Raw genomic sequence first — 27146 nt, forward strand, 5'->3', positions numbered from 1 at the left:
ATTAGTTCATCTGGACACAGCCTTTATTGAGAGAGAAACGTTTCATCACTCATCTAAGTGACCTCTTCAGTCTCAACTTGTTTTTTCTGTTTTGTTCTGTTGAAAAAAAACATTCAAAATACAACACACATATACCTAACAAATAGGAAAAGAAAACATTTCACAAACCCATCGAACTCTACAGAATCAAAGATTACAACACAGGTCGACAAAACAGAAAATAGTGACTAACGACCGAAAACAACGATCAGTTTCATATGCAAATGGCTGTGACCATTAATGTACTATTCACAGAGGATTGGGGATGGCGACAGATATACTCTTACCCCCCCCCCCGCCCCGCCCCAGTTCAGGGGTGGTTGTTCCCTCTTCACATAGATGGCCTCTTTGAGTCCCCATTCAAACCAGCGTTCCTCCCTATCAAGGATGTGCACATCCTTACCCTTGAAAGAATGGCCACTGGGCTGTAGATGCATAAAGAGTCTCACTTGAGCAGTTTGACTCAGAGCCCAATGTGAAGTGCTGAGTGTCTACAAGCAAAAGAAGGCACAGACCTAACTACACTGGCTGCCCAAGTGACACTGACATGGATGTGGTGGGAGATACGGACTCTGAGCCTATATTTTTACTGATATTGTTATTTTATTGTCATATAATTGGCTGGGTTTACTGCTGTGTTTGCACATATGCTGTAAACGTATATAATCCCATCATATTTTTTACTAAATGATTCTACGGTTGCCATGATGGTTTTGTTTTGTCTGATGCTGCCTTAGGTCAAATTCTATTTACATTTTTCCTCTGACATCCCATATTACCTGCTACTATGCTTACCTTATTGTCCCGTGGAGAATATCAAAGTTTTGCTTGATCTAATTTATTGCAGAGCATTTTGTTTGTGCCGTTTACCTGTACTGAACAATCAAAGGGTTAAATCCATATCACACAACTAAAGCCAATTCTGATCTTCAAACCTATTCTCTTCCTCGTCCCCCATCTTTTAAATTTTAGACTTCCCCTGCCACCTACTCTTTTATTATAGTGTAAATGAGGTCCCCCACAAAATCTATAGTGTGTCTTTAAAAAGCAATAACTCTTATGGAGGTGCTGTGACATTGACCCCTGAGCTTGGCAGTTCTGGTTCACTGCCCAGGCCTCAATCAAACTCGTTCAGTGCACACACACACACACACACACACACACACACACACACACACACACACACACACACACACACACACACACACGCACATGCACACACTCACACACATGCATACACATGCATGCACACACACACACACACAAGTGCACACTCAACAAACACACACACACACACACACCCTCTCAGTGAGGTATACACATGCATAGGCCTAGACACCAGGTGCACCAGGAGGAGCAGTTAAATTTCATCATTACACTTTCTTCCGTGTGTTGGGACTTTTTATACAGCCTTTTTACAACCCACTCTGAAGGTGGAACCCTCTCTGGTCCCGATGGTGCACAGGAGAGAGATAGATAGATGGAGAGTGGCGTGAAAAAGAAGGCTGGAGAGGGCGGGTAGAGAGGGAATGCACTAAGAGAAAGATCTGGAGGAAAGGTAAGAAAATAGCAGTTCAAAAACAGAAGATTGTATGTGATTGTGCGCGTGAGTATACATACATGAATGCACTCCAACATGCAATGTATGGGCTGTACAAGCAGGGAAGGGGAAGAGCATCGGGGAGCTAAGAAAAAGAGATGGGGGGACAGATGAGAGACTTGACAGAAGAAAGTAAGGAACATGGAATTGAAGGAGAGAGAGAGTGAGAGAGAGGACCATCAGTTGTCAGTGTGACTGTTGGCTGATATAAAAACAGTGGCGAGGGTGGTGGATAAGGCAGATGATGAATGGGCTGGGGACACTCATCCATCCCGCTAAAGGATTTGTGGCTGAGGAATCAAGTACAGACACATCTGAGAAAGAGATGACTGTATGTATGTATGTGTGTGTGTGTGTGTGTGTGTGTGTGTGTGTGTGTATGAGAGGGAGGGGGGAGAGCTGATAGGAGGGAGAAATAAGGCATTTACAACAATGTTGTATATGTTTATGTTTGCAACTGTGTGCCTGTGTGCTCACTGTAACTTAAATTGTGTAACTCCTCTGCATGTGTGCAGAGGATGCTTGATGCTTGAATAGATAGATAGATAGATAGATAGATAGATAGATAGATAGATAGATAGATAGATAGATAGATAGATAGATAGATAGATAGGTAGATAGATAGATATTTGTGTGACATCCTTGACGGCCCAGCAGTGCCTCTGCTCACAAATATATATGAAGCAATGCTTCTGTCCTTTTTTTCCCCTTCTTTTTAGCAGGCATGTTCATACCCCTCACTTCATTTATCGCACCAGACAGTGCTCTCATACTGACAGTGGGGCTCTGAAGATGTACTTTATCAGTTTGTAAAAATATACCCTTATCTGAGATATACTTTTTATGTCACTGTCTTGAATTTCATGAAGGAGCTGCAACATACACTACCGTTCAAAAGTTTGGGATCACCCAAACAATTTTGTGTTTTCCATGAAAAGTCTCACTTATTCACCACCATATGTTGTGAAATGAATAGAAAATAGAGTCAAGACATTGACAAGGTTAGAAATAATGATTTGTATTTGAAATAAGATTTTTTTTACATCAAACTTTGCTTTCGTCAAAGAATCCTCCATTTGCAGCAATTACAGCATTGCAGACCTTTGGCATTCTAGCTGTTAATTTGTTGAGGTAATCTGGAGAAATTGCACCCCACGCTTCCAGAAGCAGCTCCCACAAGTTGGATTGGTTGGATGGGCACTTCTTGCGTACCATACGGTCAAGCTGCTCCCACAACAGCTCAATGGGGTTCAGATCTGGTGACTGCGCTGGCCACTCCATTACCGATAGAATACCAGCTGCCTGCTTCTGCTCTAAATAGTTCTTGCACAATTTGGAGGTGTGTTTAGGGTCATTGTCCTGTTGTAGGATGAAATTGGCTCCAATCAAGCGCTGTCCACTGGGTATGGCATGGCGTTGCAAAATGGAGTGATAGCCTTCCTTATTCAGAATCCCTTTTACCCTGTACAAATCTCCCACCTTACCAGCACCAAAGCAACCCCAGACCATCACATTACCTCCACCATGCTTAACAGATGGCCTCAGGCATTCTTCCAGCATCTTTTCATTTGTTCTGCGTCTCACAAACGTTCTTCTTTGTGATCCAAACACCTCAAACTTGGATTCATCCGTCCACAACACTTTTTTCCAGTCTTCCTCTGTCCAATGTCTGTGTTCTTTTGCCCATCTTAATCTTTTTCTTTTATTGGTCAGTCTCAGATATGGCTTTTTCTTTGCCATTCTGCCCTGAAGCCCAGAATCCCGCAGCCGCCTCTTCACTGTAGATGTTGACACTGGTGTTTTGCGGGTACTATTTAATGAAGATGCCAGTTGGGGACCTGTGAGGCGTCTGTTTCTCAAACTAGAGACTCTAATGTACTTATCTTCTTGCTCAGTTGTGCAACGCGGCCTCCCACTTCTTTTTCTACTCTGGTTAGAGCCTGTTTGCGCTGTCCTCTGAAGGGAGTAGTACACACCGGTGTAGGAAATCTTCAATTTCTTAGCAATTTCTCGCATGGAATAGCCTTCATTTCTAAGAACAAGAATAGACTGTCGAGTTTCAGATGAAAGTTCTCTTTTTCTGGCCATTTTGAGCGTTTAATTGACCCCACAAATGTGATGCTACAGAAACTCAATCTGCTCAAAGGAAGGTCAGTTTTGTAGCTTCTGTAACGAGCTAAACTGTTTTCAGATGTGTGAACATGATTGCACAAGGGTTTTCTAATCATCAATTAGCCTTCTGAGCCAATGAGCAAACACATTGTACCATTAGAACACTGGAGTGATAGTTGCTTGAAATGGGCCTCTATACACCTATGTAGATATTGCACCAAAAACCAGACATTTGCAGCTAGAATAGTCATTTACCACATTAGCAATGTATAGAGTGTATTTCTTTAAAGTTAAGGCTAGTTTAAAGTTATCTTCATTGAAAAGTACAGTGCTTTTCCTTCAAAAATATGGACATTTCAATGTGATCCCAAACTTTTGAACGGTAGTGTACATTTAAATACTGTTAAATAACACCAAAAGTGGGATTTGTTGATGCTGTGCCTGGTGGGTGTATATGAGATACTTTAACACTAGAAAGACCGGGATTTCACTCCTACCTAAAACGACCATGGGTGGTCATTTTGACCGTCGGTTTTTAAACTCTGTATTCTGTCAAGATAAATACTCAATTGAGATATTAATGCATTACATATGTTAGTATGTCTGTTAGAAAACGACTGACACCAAAATTATCATTTTAACAACTATAATAATATTTTTAAACAATTTAAAATTCAGAGAGACGTGGTCAAACATGAATAGCAAAATTGAAAAAGTGAAAATATTACCTGCTAAAGAAAAACAAAAACGGAAAACACATATCACTAATCTAACAAACGTAACAAGGCCTATAAAACGTGAAATGTAAAAAAAAACTGAAAATAAATATTGAAATAGTCCCAAAAAACGACCGGAACTTAAAACCCACTTTGAACGACCGTGGGCCGTCAAACTGACCGTCACGGTTTTTAAACTCCATATTCTGTCAAGATGAATAGCCAATTGAGATATTAATGCAGTGCATATGTTAATAGAAACTGACACCAAAATTAACATTTTAATCAGCTTAATGCTATTTTTCGAACAATTCAAAATGGTCGCTGTCCAACGCATGCAAATACTGACCGCCTCGGTGGTAGTCATTGTTCGTCTGTAACGGCGTCTGTAACCAGACATGTTGGAAATAATCAAAAATCAAGTTCAGACTATTACTCTGCCCTGGAGGACGCTAGTGTGTTTCTAGGACAGAGCCATGAACTTCGCGAAGGAAATGATGCGACCAACACACGTCAGAAATAGTGACATGACGCACAAATTGCACGCGGTCATTTTGACCGCTCATGGTCGTTTTATGTAGATATTATCATAACTTTGTGTGTGCAATTTATCTAAAACTAATTTTAATGCAGATATATACAATTTTAGGAGCATTCGGGGAGCGGCAGGTCTGTATCCCCCCCCCCCCACAAAGTTATTAAACTTTTAAAATCTAAAACGGTCAAAATGGCCGCCTTGGTGGTTCTCATTCTTGGTCTCTTTTATTTCGAGATGTTTGTATTTTTTCATTGACCATCGCCGATCTTAATCACTTTATTTTATCGAGTAGGGCAAAATCCCTTTAACTCTTTTTTCTTTTTTTGATAGAAGTAATGGAATACTTAAATTTTCCATGGCAAACGTTAATGTGTTTATTCTGTGTTCTCAGTAAAAGCCTCCTTGTTTAACAACTAATTGATACGTGTCAAACGTATTACCTCAAAAAAAAAGAAAGAGGAAAAAATGCATATGGCAAATAAGACTATTGCCTAATACTATGTCTGGAAAATTCTAGAAATGCTTCAATACAGATGTCGATCGCTATAGGGGGTATGCGGGTGACGTCACAGATGCGGAACTCACCGCGGTAACGCGGCACTGAGTGGCAGCGTTAACGTCCAGCTTGAATACAGCGAAAACGCATCTAAAATGGGAAAGAGCTGTTGTGCGATAGACTGCACTAATATATTTCACACTAAATCGGAGTTATCTTTTTACAGACTACCGAAAGATGAGGTAAAGAGAAACAAATGGATCGCCGCAATTCGCAGAGACAACTGGAATCCAGGCACCGAATCGTGGATTTGCGGTTCCCATTTTGTGTCAGGTAGGCTAACGCTAGGCTATGGTGGTTTTTGGGCAACGTTAAATGGTAAAATCATAAAGTCATATACTGTGCTGACTACTCATCCATTAAATATTTAGCATCTTTCATAAGTTTTTGTCAGCATATTTAAAAAAAACGTCCTTGTGTTGTGTTCTACTGTAAACTACTAATAAGACACGTTAGCCCCTAGCTAACGGGTCTGACCGTTTAGCCGAGCGGTTAGTGATGTCACCTTGTGGTGCAGTACACCTCGTCTCGAATCCCGCACCGGGCAAGAAAATAACCGGTTACACTACAAAGGGGAGAATGGTTGGCTTAACGTTACAGTTTTAACTTAATAAAATAAAATAAATATTTGTACAAACCTGTCCACATACAATCAGAATGTCCATCGGTGTCCTCGTCACTTTAATTTCGCCAACAAATCCCGCCTTGAAGTACAACCAAACGTCAAGACTTTTGTATACCTTCAGGCTTTGCTTTGTGTATTTCCGTCGCGTAGAAATCAAGTACATATAAATATCAGGAAATTCGATTTGTGGCCAAATGTTAATGCTCATGGACCACTGGTTATTTGGTAAGATGTACGGGTCACTATCAAGTCCAACTTCCTTTAATTTAAGCAGATAATCTTGCGTTATAATCCCGGTTTCGCTGTTTCCCCTACTAGAGGCAGCCATGTTGCGGGATGTGTTGCCACTCACTGCGACTGAGGGGGCGTGTTCCAGTGGGAAAGTGACGTCAATGCATAACCTCTATTTGATATTTTTCAAACTCAGTAACATCAAATTTCTCTGCACTGAACTACAGTATAGGTAACATAAAAACATGTGAACAACAAATAAATATTTTAAAGTGGTATAAAAAGAAGGGTTGTACGGTGGCGCAGTTGACAGCAAGAAGGACCTGGGTTCCAGCCCCGGGGTAGTCCAACCTTGGGGGTCGTCCAGGGTCGTCCTCTGTGTGGTGTTTGCATGCTGTCCCTGTGTCTGCATGGGTTTCCTCATGTCTGTGTGGGTTTCCTCCGTGTGCTCCGGTTTCCTCCCACAGTCAAAAGACATGTAAGTCAAGTGAATCGGCCATACTACATTGTCCCGGTTTGTGTGTGCGTGTGTGTGTGTGTGTGTTTGTGGGTGTGTGTGTGTGTGTGTGTGTGTGTGTGTGTGTGTGTGTGTGTGTGTGTGTGTGTGTCAGCCCTGTGTGATGGCCTGGCGGCCTGTCCAGGGTGTCTCCCTGCCGACTGCCCAGTGACTGTTGGGATAGACTCCAGCATCCCCGTGAACCTGTGAGAAGTATAAGCGGTTCGGACAATGGATGGATAGATGGATAAAAAGAAGAAAATCCACTTTTGTTATATGGCAGGTTGTTCTACCAGAGGTGCTGGTATATTTGAACTCCGCACCAATGCTAATGCCAGTGGTTTGTGCCGGTCTCAGAAGGTATCCTTCCTCAGTTAGCAACTATGCACCGTCATTGTCCCTTGAGGCATATGCTCTGTATAGTTTATGCGCCACTGCCTATTTTCCACCAGCAGCTTGTGCTCTGTACTTACACATAGATTAATGCTGATAAGAACTCTTCACCTTATTGTTGCAGAAATGAATTTAGATATCAACTTACTGCCCAAAACCAGAGTAATGACCCATGCATAGGTAAACTGCCTCTGCAACAGTCTAAAAACCTCTCGACCTTAAAGTCATACTTTAGTCAAATACTACTCCAGTACAATAAAACAAGTTTTCTTAGGTCTGCAGTTACTTTATGTAGTGTCTTATTCCAAAAAGGCATATTTGCTGTGCTTTTGGAATAATGGTTGTATTGATGTAAACCACCAGCTAAACTCTTCTCAGCATCAAGTCCTCCAAGGAACAGACAGGTGTTGTATTTAGCAAGATTTAATGATGAAGAGTGTGAAACTGAAAACATAATATAAATATACAAAAATATGCAAAGAAGGTTGAATCAGTTCATCTGGATTCAACGTTTATTGACAGATACGTTTCATCACTCAGCTAAGTGACATCTTCAGTCTTATAAACAATACAGTACAATGCAGTTGCCTAACGACTGAAACCAACGACCAGTTTCATATGCAAATATGGGTGTGACCTTTAACTAGAGTTTCAAAGGCCATGTGTACTATTCACAGAGGTTGCAATCACAGCATTGTAAGATGGTGATAGATGTATAAAGACTGAAACCAACAGCCAGTTTCATTTGCAAATATGGGTGTGCCCATTAACTATAGTTTTGATGGCCATGTGTACTTTCCCCAGAGGATTGAGGAATAGTTAAAATCACAGTAAGAAGGCGACAGATGTACTCTTACCCCCCCCCCCCGGTTCAGGGATGGTCATTCCCTCTTAACATAGATAGCCTCTTTGACTCCCCGTTCAAACCACTGTTCCTGCCTCTCAAGGATGTGCACATCCTCATCCCTGAAAGAGTGGCCACTGGCCTGTAGATGGGTGGAACCTGTGGAGTCCTGGCCTGACGTGTTAGCTCTTCTATGTTGTGCCATTCTTTTGGCCAGCATCTGTTTAGTTTCCCTAATGTACAAGTCACTGCAATCCTTCTGGTACTTAACAGCATACACTATATTGCTCTGTTTGTGCCAGGGGACCCGATCCTTAGGGTGAACCAACCTCTGGCGCAGCGTGTTTTGGGGTATTAAAGCAATCGAGACATGGTGTTTTTAAAATGCATCTGAGCTTTTCTGACACTCCCACCACATACAGAATCACCACTGGTTTATTCTTAGGCAGCTGTTGTCCTTCTCCTCTCTTTGATTAGCTGGTGAACTGTTTGAGCGTCTTCCTGGCTTTGACAAATGCCAAGTTAGGATAATGACACTTAACCAAGGCCTGTTTAATGTGTGATTTCTCCCCTACCCCGGCTGCTGTGTCAGTGGGGATGTTGTCAGCTCAGTGGTACAGCGTCCTGATGACTCCTAGTTTGTGCTCCAGTGGATGATGAGAGTCAAATCTTAAGTACTGATCAATATGTGTTGGTTTGCGGTAAACATCAACAATCAAATGTCCCCCATCACCAATTGCAATTTCACAGTCTAAGAAGGCTAACCTGTCATTTTTCACATCCTCCCTGGTGAACTTGATGTGGTTGTCCACAGAGTTAATGTGGTTCGTGCAATATCGTACGTCCCCAATCCTCTGTGAATAGTACAAATGGCCATCGAAACTCTACGTAATGGGCATACCCATATTTGCACATGAAACTGGTTGTTGGTTTCGGTCATTATACATCTATCGCCATCTTACAATGCTGCGATTGCAACAATCTTGCGCTGCACTTCTCAGTCTATTGGTCACAACTGCTGTGGATTGACTGTTCCCAAATATGTGGACCCACATGTGGCAATCCACTACTTCACCGTCGAGAAAGCACAAAAAATCGCTGTTGTCTTTCTGCACAACAAAGCAGTAGAATATATGTTGTATACTAGCAGTTACAGCAACAGGGTCTTTTCTGAACCTGAGGAGGATCCCCAAGTGACCATTATTGAGGCCAGGCCTAGAGAAAAGTACATCAATAAGAGCTACTTCCTTGAACTGTTTACTGGAATCAAAAACCACACAGATTTGGTCAGATTTCTGGAGATGGTATATACCGAAGGTAGGTAGATACCAGCATTCCTTTCCTTGATTATTGTCCAGGAGCCTTTGCATGAATTTTGTGTAATGACTTTTCATGGTAGGTTTCCTCTCCATGGTACATAGCAGTGACATGAGACATTGGTGGGTGTACTGTCTGTTGTTTGGGTGGAGTCTTCTTGGTTTGCGAAAAGGCAAAGGGGGCCACTCAGCTCTTGGTGCTATCCTTAACAAATCCCTTTTCCATTATCTGAAGGAAAGCTAGTTCTTCAATCGAAGGTGCAAGCTGATGGTCATCCTCAGGTCTTTGGAAGACTGTTTCACCATTGCTTTCTTCCACTCTCTGCCTTGATGGTTTTCTATCATGAGACCTGGCTGAAGACTCTTTCTGCTTGTAAACCAGACTGAAGAGTTCCTTGACTCTGTCAAGGCACTAGGAGTAAGATGGCTGGGCCATTGACTTTCCAAGATGCAGGTCTTAAAGGCACTAATTTCCTTTGGCTTGTGCGCATCACCGAGGCACACATCACATACAATGACCCATCCGCGATCCAGCTTCTGTGCATAAGGGACATCATGAGGACCATTCTTGTAGTTTTTGGATGTGTCTTTGTTTTTGTGTTGTACTGGTGTGGGCTGGGGGAAATGGCATTTCATTTCATTTCATGCACTAGCGTACACGAAATGAAATGACAAATAAAGTGTTCCTGATTCCTGATTAAACTGCGTATGGACCTTGTGGACCCAAAGGATGTCCTGCCCAAGCAGAATCAAGATGTTTGCCGTGGGCTCAAAGGCACATTTTTTGTTGACTATAGTCCATATGTGGTTGTGGTGGTATGCAGCCTCAGGAGCTGGAATGTCATCTCTACTGCTGGGCACTTGAATGCACTCTGTCAGAGATGATGAAAAGATACAAATCTTCCCATCGATTGACTCCATGATATACCCCTGAGCTCATCTACCAGCTGCATTGATGACCTCAGCACAGGTTCTCAAAATGTATGGTGCTTCTGTTCCCTAAATATTGAAAATGTTGAAGAACTCTGTTCTGGCTAAGGAGACATTACTTTGGTAGAGGATCACCAGGCCACCCAGGGCTGGTGACCCTACTCTACTTTTACTTAGGCAAGGCAAGGCAAGTTTATTTTTATAGCACCTTATCATCACGGAGGTAATTCAAAGTGCTTTACAGGCAAAAGAAAGTATGTGTGTGTGTGTGTGGGGGGGGGGGGGTACTCAAGTCATGAGGTTGGATGGAGCACCTGCTTTTGTACATGTGTTATCCATAAATTATAATTTCTAATTTCTACAATCTGCATAACAGCATAACATAAATGCAGTATTGTTATTTACTAAGGCCTTCCAAAGATTTCTAAAAACTACAACCAAATTCAGTTATTGTCAACAACCACCACTTTTAGAAAATAAATGAATACAGAGGGAACAATGGATCTAATTTCTGTCATATTATGCTTGAAAACCACATGGTTTGATTGCACATGTATAGATTATTCACAATGTGATTTTGTTAATGCATGTTTAATGTAGTGTTTTGTGGGTACAACAGGTTTATCAAATCAGTTTCATAAAATCAGTCTCGTGAATTTATTAATCATTAATTTTGGTGTTCAATATTTTATAATTAAACTACTAAAATTGATGGAATAACCAAATTAGTCTCATTAAATCATCTCACGTGGTGGAGGGGTTTGGGTGTCCCGGTGATCCTGGGAGCTGTTTTGTCGGGGATAATAGCTCTTGGTAGGGTCTCCCAAGGCAAATTGGTCCCAGGGGAGGGGCCAGACTAAGAGCGATTCCCAAGAAACCCAGTGAAATTACACCAGCAGAGCTACAGCACATTGCCCGGAAAAGGGAAACTGGGCCCCCTCCTGGAGCCAGACCTGGGAAGAGAGCTCGCCGGCAAGCATCTGGTGGATGGACCTTGGCCCAGCCTGAAAAAACAACATGGAACCACCACCCGAAGGACCCACTACATGCGTGTATGAGCATTGGGGTAGGGTGCAGTGCAGGTTGGATGCCGACTTCCGGCATCACAGATTGGTCCTCGGGATGTGGAATGTCACCTCTCTGGCAGGGAAGGAGCCTGACCTGGTGCAGGAGTTCACCTCCCCACATAGCATGGACTCTGGTACCAAATGCCTGGAGAGGGGCAATTGGGGATTGTGTTAGTATGTGCGCGCGTGCATGCGTGTGTGTGTGTATGTGTGTGTGTGTGTGTGTGTGTGTGTGTGTGTGTGTGTGTGTGTGTGTGTGTGTGTGTGTGTGTGTGTTGCCACGCACTGGAGAGATGTTTGTGGGAGAAAGGCCGTGCAGGCAAGATGACATGCAGCAAAGAGGTCATGGTGTCTGTAACCAGACATGTTAGAAATAATCAAAAATCAAGTTTAGACTATTACTCTGCACGGGAGAACACTAGTGAACGCCAGTGAACACTAGTAATGATGCGGCCAACACACGTCATAAATGGTGACATGATGCGCACGATCACGTGCAAATTACACACGGTTTGACCGTTTATGGTCATTTTAGGTAGATCGTATCATAACTTTTTTTTGCAATTGATGTAAAACTAATTTTTATGCAAATATATGCAAATTTAGGAGCGTTCAGGTAGCAGCAGGTCTGTATCTTTTCTTTTTTTCACAAAGTTATTAAACTTTGAAAATCCAAAACGGTCAAAATGACCAGCTTGGTGGTTCTACTAATCGATCCTTTGCGTTGAGTAGAATATACACTCACCGGCCACTTTATTAGGCACACCTGTCCAACTGCTCGTTAACGCAAATTTCTAATCAGCCAATCACATGGCAGCAACTCAATGCATTTAGGCGTTTAGACATGGTCAAGACGATCTGCTGCAGTTCAAACCGAGCATCAGAATGGGGAAGAAAGGTGATTTAAGTGACTTTGAACGTGGCATGGTTGTTGGTGCCAGACGGGCTGGTCTGAGTATTTCAGAAACTGCTGATCTACTGGGATTTTCACGCACAACCATCTCTAGGGTTTACAGAGAATGGTCCGAAAAAGAGAAAATATCCAGTGAGCGGCAGTTCTGTGGGCGAAAACGCCTTTTTGATGCCAGAGGTCAGAGGAGAATGGCCAGACTGGTTCGAGCTGATAGAAAGGCAACAGTAACTCAAATAACCACTCATTACAACCGAGGTATGCAGAAGAGCATCTCTGAACGCACAACATGTCGAACCTTGAGGCAGATGGGCTACAGCAGCAGAAGACCACACCGGGTGCCACTCCTGTCAGCTAAGAACAGGAAACTGAGGCTACAATTCGCACAGGCTCACCAAAATTGGACAATAGAAGATTGGAAAAACGTTGCCTGGTCTGATGAGTCTCGATTTCTGCTGCAACATTCGGATGGTAGGGTCAGAATTTGGCGTCAACAACATGAAAGCATGGATCCATCCTGCCTTGTATCAACGGTTCAGGCTGCTGGTGGTGGTGTAATGGTGTGGGGGATATTTTCTTGGCACACTTTGGGCCCCTTAGTACCAATTGAGCATTGTGTCAACGCCACAGCCTACCTGAGTATTGTTGCTGACCATGTCCATCCCTTTATGACCACAGTGTTCCCATCTTCTGATGGCTACTTCCAGCAGGATAACGCACCATGTCATAAAGCTCGAATCATCTCAGACTGGTTTCTTGAACATGACAATGAGTTCACTGTACTCAAATGGCCTCCACAGTCACCAGATCTCAATCCAATAGCGCACCTTTGGGATGTGGTGGACCGGGAGATTCGCATCATGGATGTGCAGCCGACAAATCTGCAGCAAGTGCGTGATGCTATCATGTCAATATGGACCAAACTCTCTGAGGAATGTTTCCAGTACCTTGTTGAATCTATGCCACGAAGGATTAAGGCAGTTCTGAAGGCAAAAGGGGGTCCAACCCGGTACTAGGAAGGTGTACCTAATAAAGTGGCCAGTGAGTGTATAGTGTGGTTGGTTTCTGATAAAAAGTACGGATGTCTTGGAAATGTGTTGTGTTTCTAGCTGCCAAGCAGTGAAGAAAATCCCTCCCGAAGAACGCTTAGATTTCCTTATGTTCGTTGTAGTTGTGTAGTAGACATAAGTGAGCATATCCTGTGACCTGAAAACGCAGAGACACAACTGATGCATGTATTGAATATTTAAAGAGGTGGAGCTTCAATAAACCCAGCCCACGAGTATGCCCGTTAAAGGACCAGAACATTCTTTGTCTTTCTTTCCCTTCCGACTATCTAGCTTTCACTTACTCTTTTTTCCATCCCTCTTTTTATCTAGTTTTCTTTTTCCTGACTCCCTGCATACCCCTTCCTCTGTACTGCGAATGGCTGCCCTCCGAGCTTTTGCCGAGGATAAGACAGATTTGAATGAACAACGCAGACAAAAGCAGGAACAAAGAGGCAGTGAAAGGTGCTAAAGACAAAGAGACATATGCCTGTTTGAGATGCGCAGGTTTTGTGCGTGTGTGTGTGTGTGTGTGTGTGTGTGTGTGTGTGTGAGTGTGTGTGTGAGTGTGCGTGATCAAGGGTCTACGTTGTACAATGGGCAGCAGTCCAAGACTGAAGGGTAATCCTTTACCTAAACTTTACCTCTGGGAATGTCAGAAACAAGTCAATCATCATGATGCATGCAGTACCCCGACTCCACCTGCTCATACTGCAGGAATATCTGTGGCATGCAGCTGTGCAGCAACCCTGCTTTTGTGATATTAGGGTTCAGTTTATGACGATGGGCAGATACATCCACAGACACACACACACACACACACACACACACACACGTCGAACCATGAAGGCAAAGCCTGATAAGCAAATTATTTGTGGAGGGTATTATTCACTGTATGAATGCCATAATTGGTTTCATTATTTGTTGGGAATTTCAGCAACACTAAATGAAGCATTAGATGGTGATTTGCGCTCGGCTCTGCCACCATGGGCCCGTGTTAACGTTTTACTGTCCGTGGCCCTTATCTCACATCCCAGAGAGCAACACTGATGCTGATATTTCTGGTTTGTTTTTTTGTTTTTTCATGGTGGTGTTTTCGTGATACAATCCAGAATTTTGTGCATCTATTTTTGTCAAGGCTGTAAGGCAGTTTATGTTTGCATGAGTTAGCATAGAAGTGTGTGTGCCTGCTTCTGTACACACACACACACACACACACACACACACACACACCCACACACACACACACACACACACACACATTTTCTCTTAGTTTCTGTGTCTCTAAACACCAGTGGATGGGCTGGGAGGGAGGTCTACTTTAATTGTCTTTTGAAGGAGATAAATGGCTTACAGATGGCCCAGTCAATATATTCAAATGAGATATGGAATCTAGCAATGGAACGGAAAGTCAGGACTGATACACAGCCAGCCTGCTTGACCAACAAACACCGCACAACAGACCACACAACGGAGACACAACCTCAGAATACATACATTTCGATGCAGCTCACCGTGTTTTAACTTGTTTAGGTCAGTCTGGATCTGCGTGACTTGATCAAACACTCAAGTATTTAAGTTATTATCATAGGTTATATCGACAACCATCCAATGACCATGCAACAAATCCTCAACCACACTGCAACACAAGTGCAGCAAAACAAAAACAACACACCACATTTCTGTCATTATCTAGAACAAGCTCACTGCTACTAGTTATGGTCAGTTAACAGCAATACAAACATAAGTCTTGAGTTTTTTAATGCAGTTTATCTACAGCAAATATTGCTTAATCAAATGTTGAATTGTTTGATCGTTAGTTCATTTCAACATCCAGATCCATCCCTTACCTCCCCATCTGAGTTAACGCAGACCGTGGTGAATGGCAGTGCTCATTTCATACACACTTAATGGTTCGATGCAAGCGTTTTGTGAAACCCCCCCCCCTCACTTCATCAATATTCACTAGAGACAAGGACTTGTAGTTTAAAATACTTGCACCAGGTTTACTTTCATGTGTTGTATGGCTCAGCCGAAAGATAATGAGAGGCGATAACACATTATAGATAATGCTATAGAAATAGTCTGTATCCTAAGAGATAAAGCTCTCGGATGACAAAAGCAGTTCGTTGAAAAATGGTTGGGGTATGGTTTGCCCAATCCACAGTAAAAAGGTTGCATAATGGGGGGGGGTAATAAAACCAGTGCAACCAGTCCTTGGGGGAAGAGTCCCTGGGGTAAAACATGGCTTCCCAGTCTGCAGATAACATCCTCACGCTGCCACCTCAGGAGAAACACAAAAAACCACCAAGACGATACCCAGGTATTTTATCATGGCCTATCAGATCCTCCTCTACCTTATCACATTTTACACACACTGAAACATGAATACCCAATTCTGCTCACATTGCTCACATTCAAATGTAAGAAGGGGGAAAAAAGAAGGGAAAGCACATTATCTGACTGTTAAACTCTTCTGGGTTTCTTTTAATTGTTTAGATGTGAGGTGGTGGGAGCACTAACAAGGACCCAATGTTAAATAAATATAAAGACTTTATGTCTAAAACGTTCTCTTAAGACATTTTGTCATAAATCGTTTACAAATGATTGAAAAAACTCCAGCCAATTAATGTGTACTGTGCAATTAATGTGTACTGTGCAGGTAGGAACCACTGCTGTTTCAGAGACACCACTGAGACAGTCTGTGAGACCAACAACACATTCAAGACAACTGTGTTTGTGTTTGTGCTGGTTCCTCCAGGACCAACCTGTCATGGCAAAGACCATGCTACTGAGGACTACGCACCCCCTGTGGCACTCTAAAACCTTCTTGCGTAGGTATCCACCTCTGACCACGGTGTACAATATATGCGGTTGAAGTCTGGTGGTGTTTGGGTGTCTGGTGACGCAAGCAGGGTAGAATTGGACCGGGAGGTCCTAGTCAGAGCCCTGCACATCAGCAGCATGGGGTATATGGTTGCTAGCAGCTGGGATTGAGTGGCAGCTGCTTTCAGCAGACCCCCATGTGACTGAGCAGCCTTATATAGCGACCACGCTGCTCACCCCAATTGGGGAGGGGCCTAGTAATGGTGGCCTAAAAATTTTCCACTCAACCAACCTCCTGGGTAGGTTACCACGCCTACTGGGAATTCCATCCTCTGGTAAAAAAAAACAAACAAGAAAATGATCCCATTCAAACTGGCAACATGGAATGTAAGGACTCTCCTTTTTTTTTTTTTGAGGTCATGAGGAAACTCATGATTAAATTTAAATGTAAATCCTAGGGTTGGCCTAGGCCAAAGCCATAGTTACCGTTTTATCTCTAGTCTGGTACTGTAGCATGTGTGTGAAGTAATTCATTGTAAAGTGCTTTGAGTGGCTGTTACAGCTCGAAACGTGCTTTATAAAATGCAACTTGATTGATTGATCAACAATTTTTATTTTCAAAAAACAGGACAGAACAAACACACAAACAACAACAACAACACATTAGTAACAATGTTTAAAGGTCGAAATAAAGGGAAAAAAATTACAGAATAAAAAATCTGTATCTGTAGTAGCTGAGTAAGAGACATTCCCGGGGAAAACAACAGTGGACTGAAAAAGAAAAAAAAAACTACCCCCTCCCCAAAAAAAACAAACAATAAAACAAAACTATACATTGTATATACAACCATCCATTTCTACTAACTTCCAAAGCTGGCCTATTCCAGGTCTGATGTTACTGGGTGGGGGGGGGGGCAGCAGCCCTTCTTTTAAGGTAGTCCCTAATGGGAACAGCTATGCCTGACTATGCCTTCACAGTAGAAGGCTTGGCTCTATTGACTCGTGCTGTTGTACACTCAAGAGACACTGTGCTCTGGAAGGACGCCATCCAGCACTGAATTAAAGGAAGTTTGGGATTAAACCACAGTGTCAGTATGGTCTTTTTTGCTGCAGTAAGGCCTGCCAGCATAAGTCTTCACTGATTTAAATTGAGAGACAGACAAATCGTCACTGAACAGACAAAGGCAGGGATCAAGCATTATTGTTGATCCTAAGAACTCTGCCAGCATTGACATAACCTGTGTCCAAAAATCTCTGATCAGTGAGCAGTCCCAAAACATATGCATTGTTGTGCCCGGCACCTGAGCCCAGGAGTGAGTACAGTTAGGACTGGCAATTAGTTTCATTTTTTAAAAATTGATGGATGTAGCATATGCTCTGTGAATCATCTTATTGTGTATAAGTTGATGCACAAGATTTTTAGAGGTACTGCTTATGTTAGACCATATCGTTTCCCAATTGGTTCCAGACCGACAACGCGGAGTTCCCTGACCCACACCCCTTCAACTGCCAGTGTCTTAATAGAGCGATCAAGCAGAGGGTTACATATATGCGTCACTGTCCCCCGAGAACCCTGCCTAGGACCCATCCACTCTTCCACAGGGTGTTCTGGCAAATGCCCATTCCAGAGCACCCCATATGGTTTCATTGCAGATCTCAGTCTCAAGTATAAAAACAAAGAGATGCCTGGTAAATCATATTCCTCCCTAATATCTTGGAATGAACTGAGTCCAGCATTGTTAAAAGTATTGCTGAGAGTGGAGACACCTTTTTGTGACCATGAGGGAAACGTAAAAGGCTGCACACCTGATTGAAGGTGATAGTTATTCCATAGCGGAGATGTTTGATGACATAAATATATTTTGCCTATCATCAGTTCCACTTTTTTCCCTACATTAGTATAATTGGTTACAATGCTCCCGTACTGTAGATTAACGTTTTTGCGCCCCCTAACTCTATATAATAAGTCTTCCAGATGGTGTGGCTTCACACATGCTGCCTCCATAGCCCGCCAAGGGACCTCAAATTCCTGGTTTCTCCAAACATGCAGTGGTCTAATTTAAAAAGCATAATAATAAGAATTAAGGTTCGGGACAGCTAAGCCTCCAGTGAGTTTGGTTCTTCATAAGGTTGTAAGTTTGATTTGCGCACGCTTTCCTCCCCAGATGAACTGTGATATGAGGGAGTGTATTTCTGTGATAAATTTAGGTCGTGGTGCTAGGGGGATAATGAAAAAAAAAAAAAAGAATCCGAGGCAAAATGTTCATTTTGATATTTGTAACTCCGCCTTGTAAAGACATGTAAAGAGAGTCCCACCTCTTCTGATCATCTGTAATCTTCTTTTTCACACCCCAAAATTTTTCTGAACTATTCTAATAAGACTGGGGTAAATCTTTACACCAAGGTATGTAAAGGATGTACAGTTAGGGATGTCAGCAGTCAAACTGGTATTTAATGCAGCGGTATTCAGTGGAAGAAGAGCACATTTAGTCCAGTTGATTTTATATCCTGCCATCCCTTTAAATAGATCAAAGAATGTTAGGACCTGCAGTAGTGATGTCCGAATATTAGATATGAAAAGAAGACAATCGTCTGCATATAATTAAATACAATGCCTAGATTGGAATATGGTTATAGGAGATACTGTGTCACTCTCTCTGATGGACTGAGCCAGGGGTTCTAGGGACATGGCAAAGAGCAGAGGGGAAAGCGGGCAACCCTGTCTGGTTCAGCGTTGTAAAGGAAAGGGTTGTAATTGACATGTTTCTGTGACAACTGATGCTGTAGTATGACCGTATAGCATTTGTATCATGGAGGTGACGTTAGACCCAAATCTCTCCATGACGAGCCATAGGTAACTCCATTCCTGTCTGTCAAAAGCTTCATCAGCGTTAAGAGAGAGAATAGCACAGTCCTCTGGAATGGTATCTGCGACCTCAATAACATGTAGGAGCCTCCTAACATTATCCAGTGCTTCTCTCCCCTTCGTGAATCCCGTCTGATTAAAGTGAATTAACTTCCCAATTACTGCCTCCATCAGAGTAACCAGTACCTTGGCATAAAGTCTCCACAAATCAGTGAAATTGAGCGATAACTTGAGCATTCAAGTGGATCTTTACCTTTCTTGAGTAAGATGATAATGAGTGCATTTCTCTGGTCCCTATGAAAGGATCCCTGTTCAATGGCAAAGTTTATAGAGCCCAGTATAAGAGGACCTACCTGATCCCAAAAGGCTAGACACAGCTCCAGAGGTAGGCTGTCCAAACCAGGACTCTTGCCCTTTTGGTGAGCTTTTACTGCTGTTTCAAATGCTTCTAAAAAGATGGGGCTCTCTAATTTTAAGCTCTCTTAGCGATACAGATTATGCAAAGTTATATTTTGAAGAAACACGGTGCAATTCTCAATGTCTACACGGCAGTCTGATGTGTACAGACTGCCGTAGAAATATTTGAAAACATTGTTGATTGCACTGGGATCTGTAACAACATCACCTTCTGTCGTAAAAATAGCATTAATCACTGCTTTGGATTCATTTTGTTTTAACCAGAGGGCTAATAGTCTACTTGGGCGGTCATAATCATGCTTATGGCTAAATTTCTATATTCGCCCCTTAACGCCTCGAGAATATTGTTGTTGGCTTCAGAGGATGTTTCTCTCTGCGCCTTCTCCACTCTCTCTATCTCCTGCTCAATTTCAGAAAACCGCTCATTGCGCTCAGTTTTTAACCTAGAACCAAAACTAATGCATGTGCCTCTTATAAAACATTTCACTGCTTCCCGTAATGTTTGGGGATTATCACATGACCCAACATTCTGTTCAATAAATTCACCAAGTTGTGTTTTAATTTGTGATAGAAAATTAGCATTGCTAAGCAGAGAGTCATTAAACCTCCATCTACGTGCTTTGAGATAATCAATTAATGGTGTTAAAGTGCATGACATAGGGGCATGATCAGCGATTAAGATAGGGATCATGTTAATATGGGGTATAAGAGAAGGTATAAGAGAATCAATCCTGGAGGAGGTGCCATGGCAACCAGAATGAAAGGAATAGGCTTTAACTTTGTCATTATGAATACACCAGAGATCCACTAAGTTCAAGTCAACCAGGAAGGATGAGGGATGAGCTTTCTTAAGTGGGCCTGTAGATCTGCCAAACTCTGGGGAGACTGCGGTATTGTAATTGCCGGAAACAATGCATGAGGGTCTCAATAATAGGGCTGTGTATTGGTGAGAATCTGGCGATATGATGCATATCACGATACAGGGGTTACGATTCAATATATCGCGATGTATTGCGATAATGTAAGAAAGGTGATATATTGAGATTTCATAGGCCTGTGTTATTTGTGCTTAAGCTATTTCCTGTCTCAGTTTACATTGTTGGGTTGGAGTGAAAGAGTCAGATTGCTGAAGATAGATTACAACACTGTTATCTAGCAGTCGTGAGGTTACACACAACACAACATGTTTGTTACAAGCCTTTACATGTAAACAATTAAAAATCGATATAGTGGTTTTGAGAATCAATGCAGTATCACGAAAGATAATATTGCGATACTCGAGTGTATCAATATTTTTCTTACACCCCTACTCAATAACATAACAGACTCGCACTGATGGGGAGCAAAAAGTTTCATCAAAAAATTTTAGGTGCGTAGATACAATGTGTAATTGTAATTGTGTAATTAGTAGAGAGCAGCACATGGACAAATCTGCCATCATTGTCATTACCATTCTCCATAATAACAAGCTGTAATTTCCTTTCCGCTATCATCATTAGTGGACATGCATGAATGAGCTATAATTTTATAGTGCTTGTTTTGGAACCGCTGTACTTCCTTCGCTGACAGGTGTGTCTCTTGAATCAGACCTATAGAAACATGTTTGCCGTGTAAAAATTCCAGGCAATGAGTGCACTTAATGGGTGAGTTCAGACCTCAAACGTTCCATCTCAAGATATTTAAGTTGGCCATTTAAATGGTGGTGTAGAGGTTTAGAAAAATAACATGTAAACAGTCCACTTTATATGACTAGTAAAGAAAATAAACTGAGAATATGTCTCTTAATAGGTAATGGCCGCACATTACATTTAACATGGAGAAATTGAGAGTTTAACAACATAACTATATAAACAGGCAAGCCTCTACGTCCTTGTAATACCTAAGGCTTGCATGGAACATGCACTAGACATTCTGATGGCACACGTACTGCAAGGCCACTCCTCACAACCCCTCTCCCCTCCTACGTCTCATAATGTTCAACAAACAGCAGCAAACAAACAGAAGAAAAACAAAACAAAACCCCACACAGAATAGATGTTGAAATCGGCATAACACACAAAGAGCTTCAGTACTGTGGGCTATTAAGCCTGTGATATAAAACGCGAAATAAAACACATAACAGAACTTCATCAATATCAGCCAACTTATCTAAACAATAGGAAGACTGACCCCCTCTAAAGAGTGAACAATATGTGACGTGAACGATTAAGTCCCTATGACATTAACTGTCAGATAACCTGCATAGCAGAATGTCATTAACTTCAACCAGCTTATGTGAGGAATAAACAGCCCTAACGTGTAAAAAAATAGCAATGTCAGTCCAAGTCCTATCACTGAATTAGCTAAGTTAGCAGGTAGTCACAGTCAGTGAAAAGTCCAGATGCTAGAGTGTACAGCATAATTTCACAAGATCGTTTAGCCGTGGGCAACATTAACTCACGGTGGTGGTGATGAGGCGTCTTTCCTGTCGCCGTTGTCCAGCTCCCACAGCAAACCGGCAATTTCTTGGTTTTGTAGGGCTGGCAGAGGTTGAAAGGTGTTTTGAAGAAACTTCTTGGCTTCGTGTGGCATCCCAAAGTTGATGGTGTTCCCACGGTAGGTGATTTTCAGCTGGGCCGCGTAAAGCAGGTATGGCTGGAGCCCAAGCAAACTCATCCTCTTGTGGACCAGGGGTGAACTCCTTCGATTTGCTTGTCATTTATCTGCTATAATCCAGGAAGAACTGCAAGGTTTGCTTGTTATGCTTAACGGGCTGAGCTCTAGCTCCCTTCAAAATGGCTTAATGGTCAGAGTAGTCCAGCAGTTTGAAGATCAGCATGTGAGGCCTGTTGGCATCTGTGCTAACTCTGCTGTATAGTCTATGGGCTCTCTCTATGTCAGGGGTGGACAATCTTATCCAGAAAGGGCCAGTGTGGGTGAAGGTTTTTGTTCCAACCAAGCAGTTACACACCTGATCCCACTAATCAACCAGTACAGTCTTTGATTAGGAACTTGATTAGAAGACACAGGTGTGTAATTGCTTGGTTGGAACAAAAACCTTCACCCACACGGGCCTTTTCTGGATAAGATTGCCTACCCCTGCTCTATGCAGATAACTCGTTCTCCCAATGAAGGTATCCACTTTGGCAAGTATTTGCTCAGAAAAACAATGGTGTCTGATACTTCCTCGCCTTCCTTCAGCCCGACCAGTCTCACACTGGACCTCCGGCTATGGTCCTCCATCTGAGTGGTCTTTGAGGCGAGATACCCCACTTGATGCTGACAATCATTAGCTTGTTGCTTGCTAGCTCTCAACGTAGCCTGCAGCGCGTCAAACTTAGCTGTGTTGCTCCGGATAGCTTTGTGAGAGGACTCGAGGTCTTCGGCCAGTTTACACATCATTGATATGTTGAAATTGAGACGTTAGTTCTGTTAGCTGTGGGATGAGGATACTGTTGATCACTTATTTCACTGCCAACTGGATTAACGTGTTGAGGTCACTCTGCTGTTCTAGCAACATGGTCTTAAGACCATTAGCAATGGCGTCGTCCAGCTCTTCTTTTGGCATCATAACAATAGGTTGTTTCTTTAACAGCGACATACTCTTGCCTACCCGTTTGTACCCGAGCTTTCCTTGAGGCATTATGCTGTGATGTGTTATCAATGTTGGTTGAAAGAGTAAATGTAAAAAAGGGAGTTTAGTAGTTGTTGTGGACGAGCTACTGAGCTACGCATGCATCATAGTCAAGCACCATTTGTTTGTTTGTAAGGACTCTCCTTGATAATGATGGCAAAAGACCACATCGAAGGACCACGCTGATTGCTGAGGAACTGAGACGCTACAACGTGGAAATTGCTGCTCTCAGTGAAACCAGACACCTGGGTGAAGGCTCCCTGAGAGAGGAAGGAGGAGGGTATACCTTTTTCTGGAAAAGCTATCCCCTTTGCGGACAACATCAACGTGGTGTTGGACTGGCAATCAAGAACAGCATTCTACCCAGCCTCACTGAAACACCCACCAGACTAAGTGAAAGGGTAATGACCCTCTGTATCCTCCTAGCAAAGACACTATGCCACTCTGTTAAGTGCATATGCACCAACTCTACCATCTGACAACGGTGTGAAGGACAGCTTCTACCAGCAACTAGATGAAGCCCTTCATCGTATCTCAAAAAAGGACAAGCTCCTTCTTCTGGGAGACTTTAATGCTATGGCAGGAGAGAACAATCGTATATGGAGTGGAGTACTGGCTAGGCATGAGGTTGGTCAGGTTAATACAAATGGTCTGAGGCTGCTAACACTCTGTGCAGAGCATAACCTCACCATTATGAACACACTGTTTCAGCAGAAGGCCAATACAAAACATCCTGGATACACCCACAATCTAAACACTGGCGCCTGATTGATTATATCATAATAAGACCATACTGGCACTGGTGATGTCTTGCTGACCCCGGTCATGAGAGGTGCAGAATGCTAGATGGATCACTGCCTGATCATGACCAAGCTCCACATCAAAGTGCGCCCCCAAGCGCATCTCAAGAAATCCATTAAAAAGCAACTGAACTGTGCTCTGGGAACCTTCGCTCTGTAGGCATGATGGCACTAGAGTCTGAAGCCATTCTGAGTTCTGATAATTCCGTGGATCAGAAATGGACCTTCCTAACCTCATTGCTACATCAAGCTGCAATTGACTCTATAAGCTAAAGTGCCAGAAAATATCAGGACTGGTTCGATCATAACTGTGACACCATCACATCCCTGCTAGAAACCATGCGTGGGGCACACAGGGCTTCTCTCAACTGCTTGGCATCCACCATCTTTCGGCAGCAGTGGCAAATAGCACGTAAGGCGGTGCAAACAACCTTGCACACTGCAAAATACATGGTGGATGAACAAAGCTCACGAGATTCAATCATATGCTGACAGAAATGATGTGCACAACTTCTACAATTCTATAACGTGTATATATGGCCCTAGGAACTGTTCTATCACACCCTTAAATTCAGCGGACAGACTGACAACCCTGAAAGACTAAAAGAGGATCTGACAAGGTGGGCTGACCATTTTGAAGCCCTATATAACCAGCACTCACCAACTGACCAATCCATCCTGGAAGAGCTGCCAATTCGTCCACCCATCCCAGACCTTGACCACTCATCAACTTTTCAAGAAGTACTTGCAGCCATCAACTCCCTCAAGAACAATAAATCAATCACTCAGTCAATCAAGTTGCATTTTACATAGCACTTTTCTAGCTGCAACAGAGACTCAAAGTGTTTTAAAATTAATTAATTTCACACACACACACACACACACACACACACACACACACACACACACACACACACACACACACACACATCATACACTGATGGCATGGTATTGTCGGGAATCCTGGTTCTCTGTGATTGAAAGAGGCATGCTGCATCCTGTCACCAGGTCTGTTAGAATGGCATTTCTTATTGCCATCTGTTTTGGATGGTTAGTAGAATATGGCCATTGAAATTGTAGATAATGGCCACGCCCATATTTGCATATACAGTTAAGAAAATCAAAGAACTGGTCAACTCAGGTAGACTCTCCGCAGATGATCTGTTGTGGCCAGACTATACAAGCTCTCCACTTTCTCTGAACTTTCATGAGCATCGGCTGTACATATATAGTGATCCAGCCAGGATGTTGTATGTCATGATTCACTATTATATGTGTAGCTATCTACTGGCAGCAGTACTTTACTAGAAAGAACCAACTTGCAATCTTGACAAATTGGATTAGGTGTTGACTAAATAAGGAATTATTATCTAAGATATCAGCATTCATGTCTCCCCAAACAAATATACATGTATATGACATTTCTTTAATAAACTAGCAAATAAAAGTAAGCCTATTAAGGTATTCATCCTCAAGTCCCCTGACAGTGATGGTATCTCAGCAGAACTCCTAAAACAAGGAGGATACATGTGCATCAGAATGATTTATCAGTACATCTCGCAGGTACGGGACCAGGAGAGAGTGTCTCAACAATGGAGGGATACTAACATTGTCACCCTGTACAAAAACAGGGGTGACAAGTCCATCTGCGGCAACAGTTGGGGCATATCCCTACTAGCTGTTGCAGGCAAGGTCTTGGCAAAGTTCATGCTATGCAGGATGGTGATGCACTTGACAGAACATATGCTGCCAGAGTCACAGTGCGGTTGCAGGAAGAACAGGATTACCGTGGATATGATTTTTACAGTAAGACGGCTACAAGAAAAGTGCTGTGAACAACATCAGGACCTTTCATGGATTTTGTCGATCTCTCCAAAGCTTTTGACACTGTGAATCAAGGGCTACTTTGGAAAATCCTGAGAACGTTTGCTGTCTAAGCAAATTTGTGAACATTCTATCACAGTTCCATGATGGCATGGTGGCATGGGTGGCCATCGGAGGACAGGAATCGGGGCCCTTTAATGTATGCACTGGAGTGAGGCCGGGGTGTGTGCTGGCACTAGTACTCTTCAACATTTACCTCCTATGTGTCACAAAACTTCTTCAAAAAGATCTGGGAGACAGTAGTGGGATCACAATAGACTTTAGGGTAAAACTGTTTTAGAGGGTCTAATAAGGTGGTAATTATCACATAATTTCTTAGAAATAAGGTTGAAATTACCTTGTAATTTTCTAGTAATAAGGTGGTAGTTTTTACAGGTAATTTTACAGCTAACCCTAATCCGAACCCAAATTACAAGGTAATTTCAACCTTATTTCTAAGAAATTACGTTATAATTACCACCTTATTACTTGGAAATTATTAGGAAATGTCCGCCCCCCTAAAATAAAGTGTAACTGACTTTGGGCTAGATGGAAATCTCTTCAACATCTGAAGCAGGCAACCACCAAGTTGTTTGAAGTGCAGGTCCTTGAGCTGCAGTACGCTGATGACTGCGCTCTTGTAGCTCACACACCATAAGAATTGCAAACAGTGGCGTAAGTTTCACTTGAACATTGGGGGGGACACATTTAGTGGGGGGTCAGGGGGTACTCCCCCTGGAAATTTTGAGCATCATACATTTAATTTCCTGCATTCTGGTGAATTTGTATGCACCAATTTGCTCTTTTTCTACATCAATTTATTGTGGAAATGTCTTATTTATGTAAAAGAAAAACAACTTTCTAGGTAATTCTCTCATCTTACTCTCTTTTTTGCACCAAAAAAGCACCGGATATCTTCTGTTACTTTCCTCTTGCTCATGTTGACTCTGTGAATGAAAGTAGTAGATGAATTTGAACTAATACAATACCCTTGGCACAAATTGGTTTGTAGATGTACCTATTATGTTATCTGATGTGCCCGAAATTATCAGTTCAAGTTCACTTAAGCTAACATAAACGTCTAGGGGCTACTGTTAGCAAGCGCTAGCTAGCTAGCTAGTTCGTGAGGGGGTCTGAACTGATAACCCCAAACACAAGTTATAAACTAGGTAAGGCTATAATTCTTCCGGAAATACGTAAGAAAATCTAACTCAGAAACCCCAAAGGCAAGAAAGGGTGGTGTACTGGGCTAGACAAGCAAGCTGGCTAGCTACGTTACTTACACTTGCTTACACGATCATTCATGCTCCGGTCTCCTGGTTGTCAGGAGCAACTGCAAGAC

The sequence above is a fragment of the Lampris incognitus genome, chromosome 7 (assembly GCF_029633865.1).
Source record: "Lampris incognitus isolate fLamInc1 chromosome 7, fLamInc1.hap2, whole genome shotgun sequence".
NCBI classification, from domain to species: Eukaryota; Metazoa; Chordata; class Actinopteri; order Lampriformes; family Lampridae; genus Lampris; species Lampris incognitus.